The sequence below is a fragment of the Zalophus californianus genome, chromosome 3, assembly GCF_009762305.2.
Source record: "Zalophus californianus isolate mZalCal1 chromosome 3, mZalCal1.pri.v2, whole genome shotgun sequence".
Lineage (NCBI taxonomy): Eukaryota > Metazoa > Chordata > Mammalia > Carnivora > Otariidae > Zalophus > Zalophus californianus.
In genome coordinates this window covers 2,849,577-2,865,650 of record NC_045597.1, presented here as the reverse complement: position 1 = coordinate 2,865,650, position 16,074 = coordinate 2,849,577, and the positions used below count along the sequence as shown (strand labels likewise).

General features: G+C 46.5%; 1 protein-coding gene across 1 annotated transcript in view; it reads right to left on the bottom strand.

Annotated features, from left to right (window-relative positions):
• The window catches only part of COL4A1 (collagen type IV alpha 1 chain), a 141,885-nt gene that overhangs the window by 124,810 nt on the left and 1,001 nt on the right, over positions 1 to 16,074 (bottom strand).

Here is a 16,074-nt window from a genome sequence, read left to right as displayed (position 1 = left end):
CGCGGGAAGCCTGCCTGAGCCCGCAAGTGTTAGGACGCCCTAAACCCACTTGGTGTACACCCTCCATGTAGGAAAATGTGCCTAAGGACAGGCCTGTCGCCACTCCTGGAAAGAATGCATGGTTTCAGAGATAAGAATTTTATATCTCTTGCAAGCAAACTCTGTTTAAGATTATCTACCCATGGGAAGAGCAACCAACAGAACTGTTCCCACCTCCCTGTGTTCGTTTTTCTTATGTAGCTTGTGTATTCTCTTGGCACAAACATTTATAAAAATCGCTAAGGTGGGAGTTAGCTTAATGCAGTTTGAAAGAAACTGATGATGGAGCTCAGTCCATAATTGCATGGGGAATGTGCACAGCTCCCTTCGGGGCCAAATCCTAGCGCCCCTGGCTCCTTCTGTGTGGAAAACTCAAGAAGCAAAGGAGCACGAGACTCAGGTGATGCCATAGGTCATCACAATGACCCCCCCCCCTCGCCAAATCTTGCAGTGGACGAGCTGCTCTGCCTGGGGATGGACCAGACCGCAGACGCCAGGATGAAGACCGTTGATGCTCCATTTCCACAGCCTCGTGGAAGACGAGCAGGTTGGTGTTTGGGCCCCTGGGAAGTGGTAAGAGAGGGTCTGGTCTCGACCGTGCCTTCACGCAGTTTGCTCTTCTCGAAGGCAATTCAGCGTTTTTCTGCGTGGAAGGGTCCTGTCTCACATTCAGGAGGCTTACGTGCCTCTGCGTTCGCTCTGCAGGCTCTTCCCGCTTACTTAAAGCCTAGTCAAAGGCCTTTCGGAGTTCATTTTCTCACCCAGGCAGTACGTGTGAACGCACCTCTCCGGCACGGCGCGTATGCGCATGCTGCAAGCTAAAACGCACGGAAGGAAGAGATTTGCAATTCTGGTCCAGGCTCCCCAGAGGGAAGGCAATCTGGGTAGCTTTAGTTTTATCATGAAAATGTCATTGCACTGTTTAAATTTTATGTCCAAGGCTTAATTTCATTTATGATTTACCCTCTTAATCAGCACATCTAATGACCCACAACATGTTTATATTACACCAGAGTTGTCCTTAAAAGGCAGCAGAACCCGTAACATTCCTTTTACAGGCTCCCCTGGCTTCCGACATGCTTTGTTCCCCTCGGACTCCAGACTCGCTCCCAAACTGCTCACTCCGGCTTCCGCCCACCATCCCCGGGACAGCGCCGGCGGCTGCGAGTGACGAGACCGCACGCCTTCCCCCCCCCTGCACCCCACCACTCTCTCACATCCCCTTCACCTTCATCCCACCGTGACCTTGGGCACTCGGCTAGTGTCCGCCAGGGCCGGTCAGTGAACCGCGGGCAGCGATGGAACCGGACGGTGACCGAGCCTGCCCCACCATCCGGGCCCTGAGCTCTCGGACCAGCACAGAAGTGGGTAAGTCGGTGGGAAGAGGGGCTGCCGGGGCCTGGAGCAAGTACACGGCGGAGTAAACGGCGCTGCTTGCCCCTCGCCCCAGGCCAATGGCCAACACCCACCTGACCAAGAACACCAGTGCCATCCCCTCCTGACCTTAAAAGTGTGCAACTCAACCTCTGCCTCCAGGAAGAGGTTTGCTGACTCCAAGTAGCTGCAGCAGTTAAACCCCTTGTCTCTGACCATCTTTCACCTTGTACACCAAATTCTTCCAAACTTTTTTGACACTTGTTCCTTCAGCACCTCTGAGCACCGAAGAATGTGCTTTAGTCTCCAAGACCGGATGGAAAGCTCTCACCAGGCAATCTCAGAATCGGGCTGCCATACAACTTATCTGCCAGATCAGGACGCTGCTGGGGGTGAACAGGGGCACTGTTAATAATTAACAGTCACACCAGGGTCCCCGGCATGGACCGGGCTGGCCCTCTGCACACTCACTTCTGTACCTTCCGCGGCTGACGGCAGGACTAGACCTTGTAGACTCTGCCTCCCCCACCAAAGCAGGTGCTTGGAGGGTAATGGCCTTCAACAGATGTGAGTGCTTCGCGTGGCGTGAAGCCACGGCACAGCTCCACAAGGACACAGTCCCTCTGCTTTCTCAGAAACGTTTCCCCTGTGGCTCAGCCCCTTCAGTGATCCTCTCGCTTTACTCCACTTTGAGAGCTCTGACCTGGGTTCTTGAGGTCATCGCCCACTTCCCCCTTCTGCAGACAAACAAATTCTGGACTCCTCTCCAATTTCAGCGTCTCTAGCACGGCCCTGGCTGAGTGTCTCTCCTGTACGGTGATGCACAGAGACCATGCGGGACATGGCAAGAAAACCAAGACGTTGAAATGCAGCTAAGAAGACCAGCTTCGCCACATGCAAGGAAACCCATGGTTCCAGGAAATAAGAGATAAATGCCAAACATCTGATGTAGACAATGAGATCAATGTTTGCCAAAACTGCCTTCCTTCACCAGCTTTCCCATCACCCTCAGAAGGGCCTGCATCCCACCTCCTTCTAAGAGCCAATTCTCTGGAGGCATTATCAAATGCCTCTGTTCTTCTGCCTGCCAAATGCAAGGGCTTTTTTTCCCTGATAAATCTTTTTCCATGGATCTTACTATAAAAATCAGCTACCAAATCCCTTTAAACCAGTAGTTTGTGGTTTGTAGCTCTTCAAGCATCTGATAAGTGCTCCAGGTATTACCTCCTTAAAAATGCACCATGTGCAGACTCATTAAATGTTAAGTATGATTCCAAGGGGTTTATGAACCACCCACCCCCCTCAACTGAAGAGAACATGCTATGTGGTCTAGACCATTTTTTTAACTTATAAGTTGAATTTATGTTTTTTAAGTTTGATCATATTTTTTCCAGGTTTGAGATATAACTGATCTACAACACTGTTTAAGTTTGAGGTGCACAAGGTGTTGATTTGAAACACTTACATACTACAAAATGGTTACTAGGTGATTATTTCTTTCCGGGGACTCTAATTTGGAGAGGGGTATCCCAAACCACCTTTTATCCTTAATTTATTTTAACTAGAAAGAGAGAGGGGGACAAAATGTCAGGAAGACCCGTGTGCGGCTTTCTCATTAGGGCTCCAAGCCCCGCCCCCCCTCCAACAGCCCCGCCCACCTGGCCCCAACACAGGACAGAGAGGAACTCAGTGTGATTTCTGGTAGGAAGGCAGGTAGGATCAGCAGGCCCTCAAAGACAGGTACCTCCATGCAGAGGGTTAGGAGAAACGCCAACTATCTAGGGCTGCTACCAGCATGCAGAGGTAACAGCTGTGTAATCTCAGGTAGAAGCCAAAGATGACACAGTTCATATGCACAGTTAAGACTCTGCGGTCATGAGAAAAGAAATTGCTGATGCTATAACAAGTCTCAATCCCCATCTAGACCTCTTCGCCATCTAGACCCCTGTTCCTAAAAGTCTTTGTGGTCACTTTCCTTCCGCCGAGGCTAAATGCTGGATTCCATTCAAGGCTGCATCGCATGAGTGTTCGTCCAGCTCGGGACACATACGAGGGGACCAAGCATGGGTGTAGAGCCCAGGTCCGGGGACTGACTGTGACACTCACCACCCAGGGCCACAATGCACACCTATGCAAGTTAGCAAAGTCCCCAATTTTGAAAAAATAAAACCAAAATTGTACAAAACTGGCGCCTATAAAGAAACCTCTGCTTTGCACATCTTCAGGCTCCTGAAGCCTGATGGCTCACGCAGGTGTCATGGCTCAGAGTCTGGGGAGAACAGAGAAAACACTACACAAGCCAGCGACCGCTGTGTCTGCCTGCAAAGCTATGAATCATGAGAAACTCAACCTCATTATTTTGCTTTGCAAGGCAGAGCTTCCAAATTAATACTGTGATCTCTCAGATGATGTAGTTGCATACCACCCAGGATTAGAATAAGTGGAGTTAATGTTTGGAGTTGTCCCCCAGTAGCTAATGTCCAACATCTGTCATTCTGGCTTGAGGTCAGAAGCAATTCCGCTCCAATATGGCAACCCAAACTCAGGGCAGCATTTTTAAATGATGTTTGTACGTACTGGAAATATCAGCTGATCTTACCACCTCTTTCCTTTAAGAAGAGAACTGCCAGTTAAGGAATTAAGCTTATTAAGGATCATTTCTCTAGTGCCTTCCCCCAGAAAAGGCTCTGCAACATCATACATTTCATCAGTGATTTTTATATTACACCTTTCCCCTGTATTAATGGCATTTCCCAGCTGCAAGATAATAGGGGGTGAGTACTACGAATTGCCAGGGACAGTCTGCCAAAATCTTTTGCCGAGAACTCTGACCTATGTTTTCTTTTCTTAAGTCACTCGGTATTTTTACAGAAACAGTCTTCATGTTTCTGATTCATTAATCCCTAACTCAAAAATTAGATTGGTTTTGCCCAGGAAACCTGGTAAACCTTGGTCCTCAGGGCAGGATTTCAATTTTGCCAGGTAGCATAACTCCCAGAAAAGAGCGCCCGTGCCAACTGTGACATGAACTCCTCCAAGTTCAAGGATGTGTTGCACGGTGGTTACGAGCTCTTCATTCTTGGTGATGCTGCACCTTGCAACAGCCTGCCCCACGGGGCCTGCCTGGGAGGCGGGGGGCAACCGCGATGTCTTTTGGAACTAGAGGTCCTTGGGGTGCATCCCTGTAGATTACAAAAGCACCCCTCCTACTGTTTCATCAAACTTCTTCACACAGTTTGCTGCTGACTTGGCCACAGAGCAAGGCAATTTTAAGGCAAAGGACAATATTCTTGCATCATCACTGTTGTGACACACGCATCTTCATCGAAATGCCTGGAAGTCCTGAACACTGTAGAAACACATGTGCTTTCTGAAGTCTTCATTCTTACATCTGGTATTTCCACATTTGATGCCTTTGTCCTCCCTAAATCCAAAGCATTCTCCCCTGGCTAGCTTTGCATAACTCCCAGGGCGAGAGGAGAACCAAGTTAACTCATTCCCTGCTCTACAGATATTTTGAAATTCTTCATTTCTACATAAATGGAACAACCCTGAAGGGCTGTTAGAGATACAACATACATAATACTTCCTATAAAGGACCTTGGTTCTCTTCCTTATATTTATGGCTCTTTTAACAAAGTTGAATTGCCGAGGCTGAGCCATTCCTAAAAGAGCAAAGAGGGGCATCTTTTAAAATATTTTCTAGTTCAGCAGGATGGAAGGCCAAAATTGTCTGACTGTATTAATTCCATAAACAATCTCTGAGGGCATAAATTCTTGTCTGTTTTGTTCCCCAGCCTAGGCTAATGTCTAGCACATTGTGGGTGTAGGATACTGAATGAATGAATGAATGAATGACCAAATATCATTAATTATATGCAGATATGTATCATATTCAAGTTATGCATATGTATGTTTATATACCAACATGTATATATATGCATATATGCTAACTGAAGGTACTTAATATAGAAAAAGCCTTAACATCCTATAAATGATCAATTTAATGTAAAATGTACAAACAAGACTCATTTCCCTAAGACATGTACCGACCTCTGCAGAAAGACTATCAAGATTTATGGGGCTCTCTCATTTTTAGGCTTTTTAATGGATAAACATTCTCAATCTGTCAGCATGTTTGGATTTTCCTCGTACGCTCTCCCACTCTGTGGCTTCCTGACCCCGACCTAAGGTGAATTCTGAACTGGATCTCAGCAGCAAATGTTTATGTGGCTGGAAGCCCCACCTCTGGTGCCCCATGGACGCTGTCTCTCACGGAAAACGTCAGGCCCAAGGCAGCATCAACCCCAGTGACCCGTGAGACCTTAGCACTGGCGTGGGCCACCACCTGCATCTGTCTCCACATCTGCGCTCAGACCAAAACGGCTCACTGAGCTCCACCACTGGCTGATTCCAAAGGAATTTATCACTACAAGACAGGGTTGTTGTCTTCAGTGAGACCCATCAACTCTGGACTCAGTGGACACGATAATTACCAGAGTCAACGATCAGACTCCAAGAGATCACATGCATTTGGGAAGTTGAGGAAACAAAGTCTGAGAACCCTCCATTTCTCAGGCTAAGGAAAGGATGCCCTTTCTCATTCAAACGAGGTCAGGGAGAAAGTTCTGGAAAGTGGCTCCCACATTTGCAGAATGTTGTGTTAAACCATGCTCACTTCACACTAGCCACACCTAGGAAGAAACATATGGAAGACTACCCTCTCCGGAGTGGCCATCAAATACCAACTGTCAGGGCATCTCATGAGAATCTGAAACTGTGCAAATGTAGTCACTCCCTGGATGAAATCACTACAAGCATTTCATCTCAATGTGCTTGGGTTGGTTTTATTTTTGTCTTCAAAGTCCAGTTTTCCAAAAACCTTGGAATTCTTCAGGTACAGAATTATACCCTTACAATTATGCAATAAAAACTTATTTAATTAAAGCATGTATGTGAATATCATTATAATCCCAATATTTGTAAATTATCCAAGAATTCTAAGGAATGACATAGAGGCAAAAGAAAGACATATTTCAGTCTACGTAGTTTTAGTTACAGGTGAATGTCATAATAGTGAAATGAGTAAGAGCTAACCTGTCTGGGGCTCATGATAGGGCAGTCCCTCATTTACGCGCTTCGAATATATTATCACGTGTACTATCCTCACAACAATCCTATAAAGGAGTAGCATCATGACTCCTACTTTCAGATGAGAAAAACCAAAGCACAGGGAGGCTGAGTAGGCTGCCCACAGTCCAACAGCTCGTTACTGGGGAATTCAAACCTATGTGCTCTGGCCCCAGAGTCCGTGACTCTGTGGTGATCTTTCTAGAGTTTCAGAACCTGAGTGAAAATCCTGGGGGCAAAAATGAAAACAGTGAACAGTGAAGTGTGAAGACTTAAATTTTTCAGTATAACATCTATTACGCCATTATTAAAATTATTGTTACCTTACCATGAGCCTACATCAGAATACAAAGCACAAGAACAAGTCTAGCTTCTGACCTCGAGTGAGACTCGACACACGTTTATTGAACAGGTTTTGAATGCCAGGAGCAAGATACTGAGTTATGAACCTATTCATTTGTGCTATGTGCTTAAGTGAATTCTCAGCCTTATTCACTTTCACCGATGTAAAAAAGGGGGGGACTTTGATTACAAATCTGCCTTCTAGTCTAAAACAACACCCGAAGTGATGTATGTTTTAAATGAATTATCCAGGCAAGAGAAACACACATATCTCTAATAACATACTCATGCACGGTAACTCCACAAGAGATGGGAGGGTATCTAAGGTCAACAAGAAATAATAATAAATGATTAATTACAAGATTTGTTTAAAGTATTAAAAGCCCAAATTCTAGAATAAAGAAATACAATCTTATTACTTGCAGTATTTGGAAGAACAAAATCTAATTATGACTAAGATGCCCAGCAGCTATTTGTTTGGAGTTGCTTTAAGGCACTGATAAAAAGTATCTGTTGTTAGTGTCCTGTCTCCATGCTAAAATGTTTGTTAAAGATAAGGTATGAATGAGGGATGAGCCAAGAACCCCGCCTGCTACATACCCTCTGTAATAAAGAGTGTGTCCTCCCTAGTTTATCAGTGAGTAGAACTGAGCCTGGACCAGGTTTGCATTCTTATCCGAAATACATCTGACCCTGAGGCTGAACTACCCACGTTGCAGTATTTTTCCCATCTTCCCACTTTGGCAAGTTTATCTTAATTTTACAGGCCATTTCCTGACCAAAATTTAGGAGTTATTTTAAACCACTAACCCCAAATGGTCTTTAATATCCAGGAAATAGATTTAGCCATAATAAGATACAAAACAGAAATTCCTCACAAGGAGGCCAAGCAGCAGAGGCCCACGGGAGCCTGGGCGGTGGCGGCAGGGGGGGGGCGCGGAGGGCACGGCAAGACAGAGCGGTCACGCACTGGGGGGCCAGCCCCACAACCCACCTGGTTCTGGCCTGGCCAGTCCCTAAGCAAACAGCCTGTACACATTCTTAGCAGGAGTGCGGTGGCGAACAGAGCCATAAGGATGGCAAAAACTCTAAATTAAAGTAGATAATCATGGGAAAATTCCTGTCCTGTGTCCTGAGGAGGAGAGGGGGACCGCAAGGGACCAGCACCTTCTCTAGGTACCAGCTGCCCCCAATTCCCATCAGCCAAGCCCTCTCCAAATGAACTCTCAAGCATCCTGACACGCCACACACAGGCTTCTAGAACCTTCTTCCCACTTCTCACCCTTCAGACGGCACCCCAGGGCTAGAACTGAGCTCACCAGTGGAAACAACCAACAAGAGAGAAGAAAATGAGAATTCCGAAAGTCATTTTAAACACAATGGTTCAACTTCTTATTTGAAGGCAAAGCAACGTCCCAGAAGAGCAGGTTTATAGGTCGCGTGCACCGAGCGGCTGCCCCTGTCAGAGGAAGAGAATGGACAAGACCTATGGTCTCTGGAACAGAAATGCCGCTCTCAGGTGCACACTGCACCCCCTATCAGAAGGTCTAGGAGGGGGGTTTCACATCTGTGCTTCGTCAAGCCCTCCAGGAGATTCTGCTGGGAGCTCAAGTCCCCCGACTCTACTGGGACAGGTGCCCTTCTGCGGTCCCCAGCCCCAAGACGCCTTCCCTGATGACAGAACCACTTTGCTACTTATTCCTCAGAACTCGCTTTTAGTTTAAAAAAGAGAAGAGTGTCTGGCACTGCATAAGTGCTTCCTAAACATTAACCCACGTCATCTTCACACGTGTCCCCTGAGCAAGGCACTACGGCCATCGCCGTTGTCCAGAGGAGGAAATGTGGGCAGAGAGAGGGAGGTCACTGGCACAGGGTCACACAGCAGGGACTCAAACCAGCACCCTTGTGTTCAGTGGCTCTGCCCGCTACCCCGTCCGGAGCTTCTCTCCAGATGCATCTGAAACGCTGCAATTCTCTTTCCAAGAAGCTGTGTGCGTGTACCCCTTTGGCCAAGCCTCCTAGAGAATTAGACACTTTTTTTGCCTGGCTAATTCTAGAGTCCTTGGAATTACTTCTATTTAAGATACAAAGTCAAATTGAGTATTTTCCAAATGGACATTACAAAAAATGGGCCAAACTGCAGGTCCTGTGACCTTCTTTTTCCTAATAAAACCTTGCATGTCATAGGTTTAAAAAGACAGTGATACATCTTCACTCAAGCTTTTATCCAAGCTTTTAAAATGTTACTGTATTCCTTTAAAAAAATTCTAAAACCGGGGACGCCTGGGTGGCTCAGTCAGTGAAGTGTCTGCCTTCGGCTGAGGTCATGATCTCAGCGTCCTGGGATTGAGCCCCCACGTAGGACTCCCTGCTCAGTGGGGAGTCTGTTTCTCCCTCTGCCTGCCCCTCCCCCCGCGTGTCTTCTCTCACTCGCTCTCTCTCTCGAATAAATATTTTTTTTTAAATTCTAAAATGGAACTCGAAAATTAAAGCTGATTAGGAAAAGGAGATACTTGCATCTTATAACGACATTTTCAAGCTGATGATCTTGGATGATAATAGAAATACTTCTATGCTCAAAATTGCTGACTGGTTGCAAAGGATAACTGTGGGGTTTTGAATAAACTGTGATTGTTTTTTCGTACTGCAAAAATTACATGTTTACTTTATAAAAAATACTGTTAGAGATGTAACAGTCAATGTTCCACGGATTAAAATATACATTAATATTTCTTTAATAATACCAAAACAGTTATCCTTGGGTTTACCTGTAACCTTCTGAGGCCTGCAAAATGGCCCACATGCTAACTGATGCACATTAGGAAAGGTTCACCTCTCCAAAGTGAAGACACACCACTGTGTCCCACTACCCACCCCCTCCGAACCTCCGTGATCCCTAGGTGCGAGTTGCTGCAGTGAAAAATTTGTGCAAACAGCTCTGGAGACATTGAGAGTGACGACCAGGAAACCCTGGGTTTTGTTCTTCATGGAGGAATATGTTTATTTTCTAAAGCAGAAACTCAATAAAATTTTTAACAATTTTAATGAAATGTCAAATACAGGAATGCCAAGTCTCCAAATACTGCACTGAGTTGGACAACATTTATTTAAATAGCTAGCCTCTCTCGAGAGTGTACAAATGGTTTCTCCAATCGTCAGTGCATTTGGTGGGATGGGAACAAAGCTAGTGACATCATATTGGCCTTGTCCAGTTCACAGCCAGTATCTCTCGCCATTGTCTGAGCAAGAAAGAAATGCCCACGGTACACAAAGATATTTATTCAGTAATGAACAATAGTAATTCCAAAACTCTGAACGAAGTGGTGATTCTAAGAGCAGTAAAAGATGAAGGGGTTGAAGAATTGTCCTTTATCAGCAAGAGATAAAACCAACAGATATGCAAAAGCCATGTGGTATGTGAAATATCCCTTTAGTGTCTGATTGGGTACTCTCCATTTATCTTTTCTCTCACCACAAATCTCGCAAGCCTTAAAACTCAGATGACATCAAATGTTCTTATAGTGTGCATATTAAAAATCAAAAGCAGCAAAGCAAGGAATATTACTAAACCCCGGAATAAACTATTTACATCAAGAGTTCAGCATTGTGTATATTTCCAAGTCGTGTTTAGTCTGGGGTGGACTAACTCCTCCAAATTCCTAATTAAGAGGAAACACCTTCGTTTGGCACGAATTCCCCTTCTGTTCCCTAACAGTACCACTGGCTCACAGGGGCACACACTCCCACGGGGGCTCTCCCAGGGCTGGTGAGTGCATGCTGGCCAGAAGCGCTAGCCCCAGTTACAAGTCATTCGTGATTCCTCTCCATGGGGCAGGCACTCCTGCACATAGTTGGGGGGAATTTCAAAGAGAAGCTGGGTCCTGCAGTGTCTCGGAATCATCAGGGGTGTCAGACTAGCAGACGGGAGACAATGCGGTCCCAGCCACATGGCAGTGATAACGACCAACATCGCCTGAGCACTGAGCTGCTTCGGCCGCACGACCACATCAAGCAACGTGAAGGTTTCCACGGACATCGTATTCCTGGATTAGGGACGTGAGGCTCAAAGAGATGACATCATCCCATGGAACACAGAGATTAGTCCTTCGTGGCAATCACCCAGCTTATAGGTTGGGGAGCCATGAAGAATAGGGCCAGATAGACTCCATGGATCCAGGTTGTGAAGGGCATGCAGACCCAATCCCAATTAAAGCAGCAGTGAGGTACCTACTAGGGAGAGTGGCCAGAACCCAACACTGACAACACCAAACGCTGGTGAGGAGGTGGAGAAACAGGAACCCTCGCTTATTGCCAGTGGGAAGGCAAACTGGTGAAGCTGCTTTGGGAGACAGTTCGGTGGTCGCCCACAAAACTAAACACACTCTTGCCACACTAACCAGCAATCATGTGCCCAGTTATTTACCCAAGGCAGTGGAGCACTTCTGTCCACACAAAAACGTGCACATGAAGTCTACAGCAGCTTTATTCATAATTGCCAGAACTTGGAAGCAGCCAAGATGCCCCTCAGCAGGTGCGTGGATAAAGAAACCGTGGTCCATGCAGGCCATGCAATATTACTCAGTGCTAACAAGACCGTAGTTACCAAGTGGCGAAAAGACCTAGAGGAACCTGAATGCATATCACCAGGTGAAGGCAGGCAGTGTGAAAAGGCCGCATCCTACACGATTCCAATTCTAGGACATTCTGGAAAAGGTCAAGCTATGGAGACAGTCAGAGGGGTGGTGGCCAGGCGTACAGGGGAAGGACGCACCCGCGGGATGCACACCACCAAGAGTGACCCTCATGTAGACTACAGAGTCTGGGTGATGCGTCACTGTCGGTCCATCCATGCAACAAATGTCCTACTCTGGTGGGTGACGTTGATAGAGGGGAGGCTGTGCTCATGTCAGGGAAGGAGGGACATGGGCAAATCTCTGCACCTTCCTCTCAACCTAAAACTGTTCTATAAAAAGAAAGTCTTTATTAAAAGACAAAGACCACCACACCCAACAGAAGGGAAACTTAGGTTAGACAGTAGGTAGCCCCTCTCAGAGGAATCCCATGGCCCTACGCAGGATCCCCGGAGACAAGGGGCCGCCCCACAACACAGGGATTGGGCTAGAGAGAGCCTGAGACTGGAGGAAGCGCAGGACCGAGGAGGGGTCTGCAGCGACCCTGGCTCAAGGTGAACAGACCTGGAAGGGGGTGGCAGCCGTGGGAGGAGAAAGTAGGTGGGGACGCGGAGAAGCCCACAGGAGGAAGTCATGGTGGCCTCCCGGTGACTGAGTGACACGGAGGTTAACAAGAGACAGGGTGAGGCCTCTGGGGGAAGTCACCACGTCTGAGCCGAGTGTCAGGAGACCCTGGGGCATCAGCGACCAAAAGGCAACAGTGGGGACGGGCGGTCAGTCTGGGTAAGACCCTAAGTTCAGCTCTGAACACCTTGGCCAAGTCTGACACAAAAGCCAAGGTGACATGTCCCATGGGAAATCGAAGATCTTCGGCTGGAGTTCAATAGGAAGGTTTGGAGCCCCCTTCATGGGATGGTAAGGGATCACGACAGCAGATCTTCCCAGCCAGAGAGGGGAGAGAGCGCGGAGAGGAGAGGAGTCGCCCGGCTGGATCCCATCGCACACCCACGCCCAGGGCCTGGGCAGAGAAGGGAGAAACAGAAGGAAAAGTAGGCGAGACACATGTCGCTGGAGTAAGACCAGGAGAACAATGGAGGGAAACACAGGATGGAACCAGTTCACCATGTACCAGACTATAAAAATACTTACACCAAGTAATTCTTACAGTGTTCACTGTCTCAAAAGAAACTGACCATTGAAACGTGTTCTGGTTTATATCCTCTTTCATTGTACACGCGAGAATGGTAGGAATATGTCTTCTGTATTGTTCTATAGCTGACGTTTTTTAGTGGTTGTTTAATAATAGCAGGAAGAACAATGCTCTAATGGTATTATTTTCGGCATTCTATTGTTGCTTTTGCTTACTCTATCTCAAGAATTCAAAATACCAAATCTGCTTGAGAGGCATTTTAATGAGGTTAATCCTTTTTAAATTTCTGGAACAAATGTTATAACAAACATTGTCTCTACTTCTTCAAAACAAGTGTTATAACTTATTCAATTCTTGATGCCCTCTGGATTTCTAAAAGGATTTGTTCTAGAGAGGCACTTGTGGGTTCAATTCGTCTGCAAAATCTTTACCAGCTCTTAACTAAGTAACTGAACTTCTAAAGTTATGACCACCCTTACCAGTCCCAAGACATTTGCCAACAGTCTTGTTAATGAATAATGCAAGGTTTTGTGAATTCCCTCATGTCCTTGCCCAAGTGAGGGTAGGTTTTCTGGGTCAGTTCCTAAAGGCACTCCAGCCTAGAGTCAGCCATCCATGCGGCAACTTTCCAAACATCACAGTGTCCCTGCAGCCTCAGGAGAGGCGATGCCCCCAAACTCAGGGCCCTTGCTGGGAGCTGGGTGCTTCTTACCACTGATCTCCTAGACCTCGTTCCTCAATGTCTCTACCCCTCTGGGAGGCAAGTTCAGCTACCACGGTGAATAACAGAAGCCATGGCATCTTGGTTTCTCAAAGGAGGGAGCCTTAGCGTCGTCTTTTAAATGCAAAGACCTGTAGGTCTATGAGAGGACAGGTAGACTTACCACACCTCTGAGTATAACGCACCGTAACAACTCAGGAAAATAGTAACGCTGAGCTTATAGTTCCTATCTCCCCCTCAGATCTGGAGGTGGGATGTCCTCCTGGAAGTTTCTCCGACTTCTGCAAAGCTGGTTAGGTGCTCCCAGGGCCCTTGATTTACCTTACTGCAGCATTTACCAGCCTGAGCGGCTTGCCGGCTGCTCGGCATTTCTTGCCGAACTGCAAGCTTCCTGGAGGCAGAGCGGGCTCCGCTCACTGGTGCCTGGCCAGGGCCAGGCAGAGCGCAGGGCTTGCAGAAGGGCTCAGGGCGCATGTGCGGAACAAAGGAAGGAAGGGGTGGTCCCCTGGGAGAAGGGGCAGACCGGCCAGGGACTGAGGCATCCGGTGAAGGAGTCCTCCAGAACTCATCTGCCTAATAAAAGCAGACAAATTTTAAACCACACTCACTCTTGGTGTACGTGATGAATTTATACCACTAATAATTCTGTAGGGGCCACCCTTACGCACATGCAATTTACCCACATTATTTCTTCTGGTTGGTATCAGAGGTACTTCCTTCTGGACCAATTCCCTATATAAGGAACATAATGATTTGGGTTATATCACTCCTGAAGTATTGGGCTGATATTGCTGTCATTGGGCCCAAAGTAGAGCTCAAATCTCTTACTTAAGTTACATTTGCAACGGAACAGAGTCCCTACTCACATGGGAACTAAGTCTCACTTCACATGAGTCCTGGGTCGTTGAGCCCCAGGACAGTGAGTAATAGTCTGAACACGCCGGGACCTGGGGGTAGGCATTACCACACTTACAGGCAAGTTCCCATTTCTGATCCCGAGAAACCCATCTGTTAATGGGGGTCACCCAGGCCAGTGAGAGAGGCATCTGAGGCCACGTGCGATGGGGACAATTCCCTCCAGTCTGACTGCGTGACTGAGAACACCAGGCACCCCCTACCACAATACTCTGGGCACACTTCTGTCTCAGGCCTGTACCCTCGTCCTCCTTTCTTGCCTCAGAAAGAAAAGTTGGGGAGGGGAATCAAGATAGACTGGGAATGGGGAAAAGGTCACTGGCTTAGAAAATCCATCTACTAGTAAAGGAGTAGTATGACCATGGCAGGTATGGTCAAATATAAAATCAAATAGTCTTTCATATGGGGGGGAAAAAAGTACAATTCTTGCCCAGCACAGGGCGGGGTGCTGGGACAGGTACAAATGCAGGTGAAGTGTGATTCAGATTCTCTTTCAAAGGCACACGTAATCCAAGAACCCTTCGGGGTGGCTTCTGAGTCAGGATTTGATGGATTTGCAGCATCTTATCATCCAAAATGTATTCTTAAATGTATTTTGCTTGGATCAATATTGAAGTTATTTCAACTTTTTTGGTACCTAACAGGTAATTTTGGAAAGTGGTCAGCAAAAAAAAAAAAAAAAAAAGTTCTTGATGGCATGAAAACTGAAATGCTTTTTAAAAATTAGACGATTATTTTTAAATTGCACATCCGTATCTCTATAATTAAGTCAGGAAAGATAAAGTGTAAAGATAATGTCGAGTTAGTAGGTGATTGATCAGAGGGTGTCCATCCATGTGCCAGATAGCTTAAAACACTATGGGACACCTTAGGGTTTAGACCCAAGCCAGTGGACAGGAATGTGCTTGGGCCTCAGAGAATAACTAAAGGGAAGTAAAATAATCCCAAACAACAGCAATGAGTTTGATTTTCCAAGCAAGAACAGGGGCTCCCATAAGTGCGTGGCTTGTTCTTTAAAGTCCTGGTTATTTGAAAAGCTCGTCCTTACAATTAGCTTTGCTTTGCTACAATTATCAACGACAAAATCTAAGTCCAAACAGAGGTTCCTATTTCCAAATAGAGAACTTTCTCTCATTTGCTTGCCATCAAGTTTAGCAATCTCTCCTTGGAAGTACTACATCTTTTGGTCAATATTTCTACACCCAAATAAAGTGTTCGGGAGAGTTCTCTTCTCAAAGTATTTTGTCATCATTACTGGAGAGCGTTTAAACAACTGAGTATGGTGCCTGGCTCGACTCTGGGCTGGGAGAAACCATCTGAAGTTAACTGCTGCTGTGATCACTAGCCCTTTCAACACCCAATGAAGGAGCGAGTACAGTCAACCCTGCCCTGGGATGAGCCGGGTGTGCATACTACCGGCTCATTCTGGCATGTAACAGTTAATACATTTTATAAGCAATGGAGTCGGTGACTATCATTCCCCCAGAAGAGAAGTAAAAACAAACAAACAAACAAAACCTAAGAGCAAGATTCGGATCTGAAACAGTCAAACAATAAGAGGGAAATGTGGCAAGTAGCAAAATAATTTTTTAAACATTGGGGGGGGTATGCAAAATGCCTTTAGAAGCCACACTTCCTGGGGGTTTGGTCTGCAAGGCTTTCACACTGGGGACCAGCCGAGGTCTTTATTCTATCTGAGAGGAAGGAAAAAAAGAAAGAAAAACAGTACATCAAGGACCGTCCGGGGCTGGAAGCCTTTACTCCTGCAACCC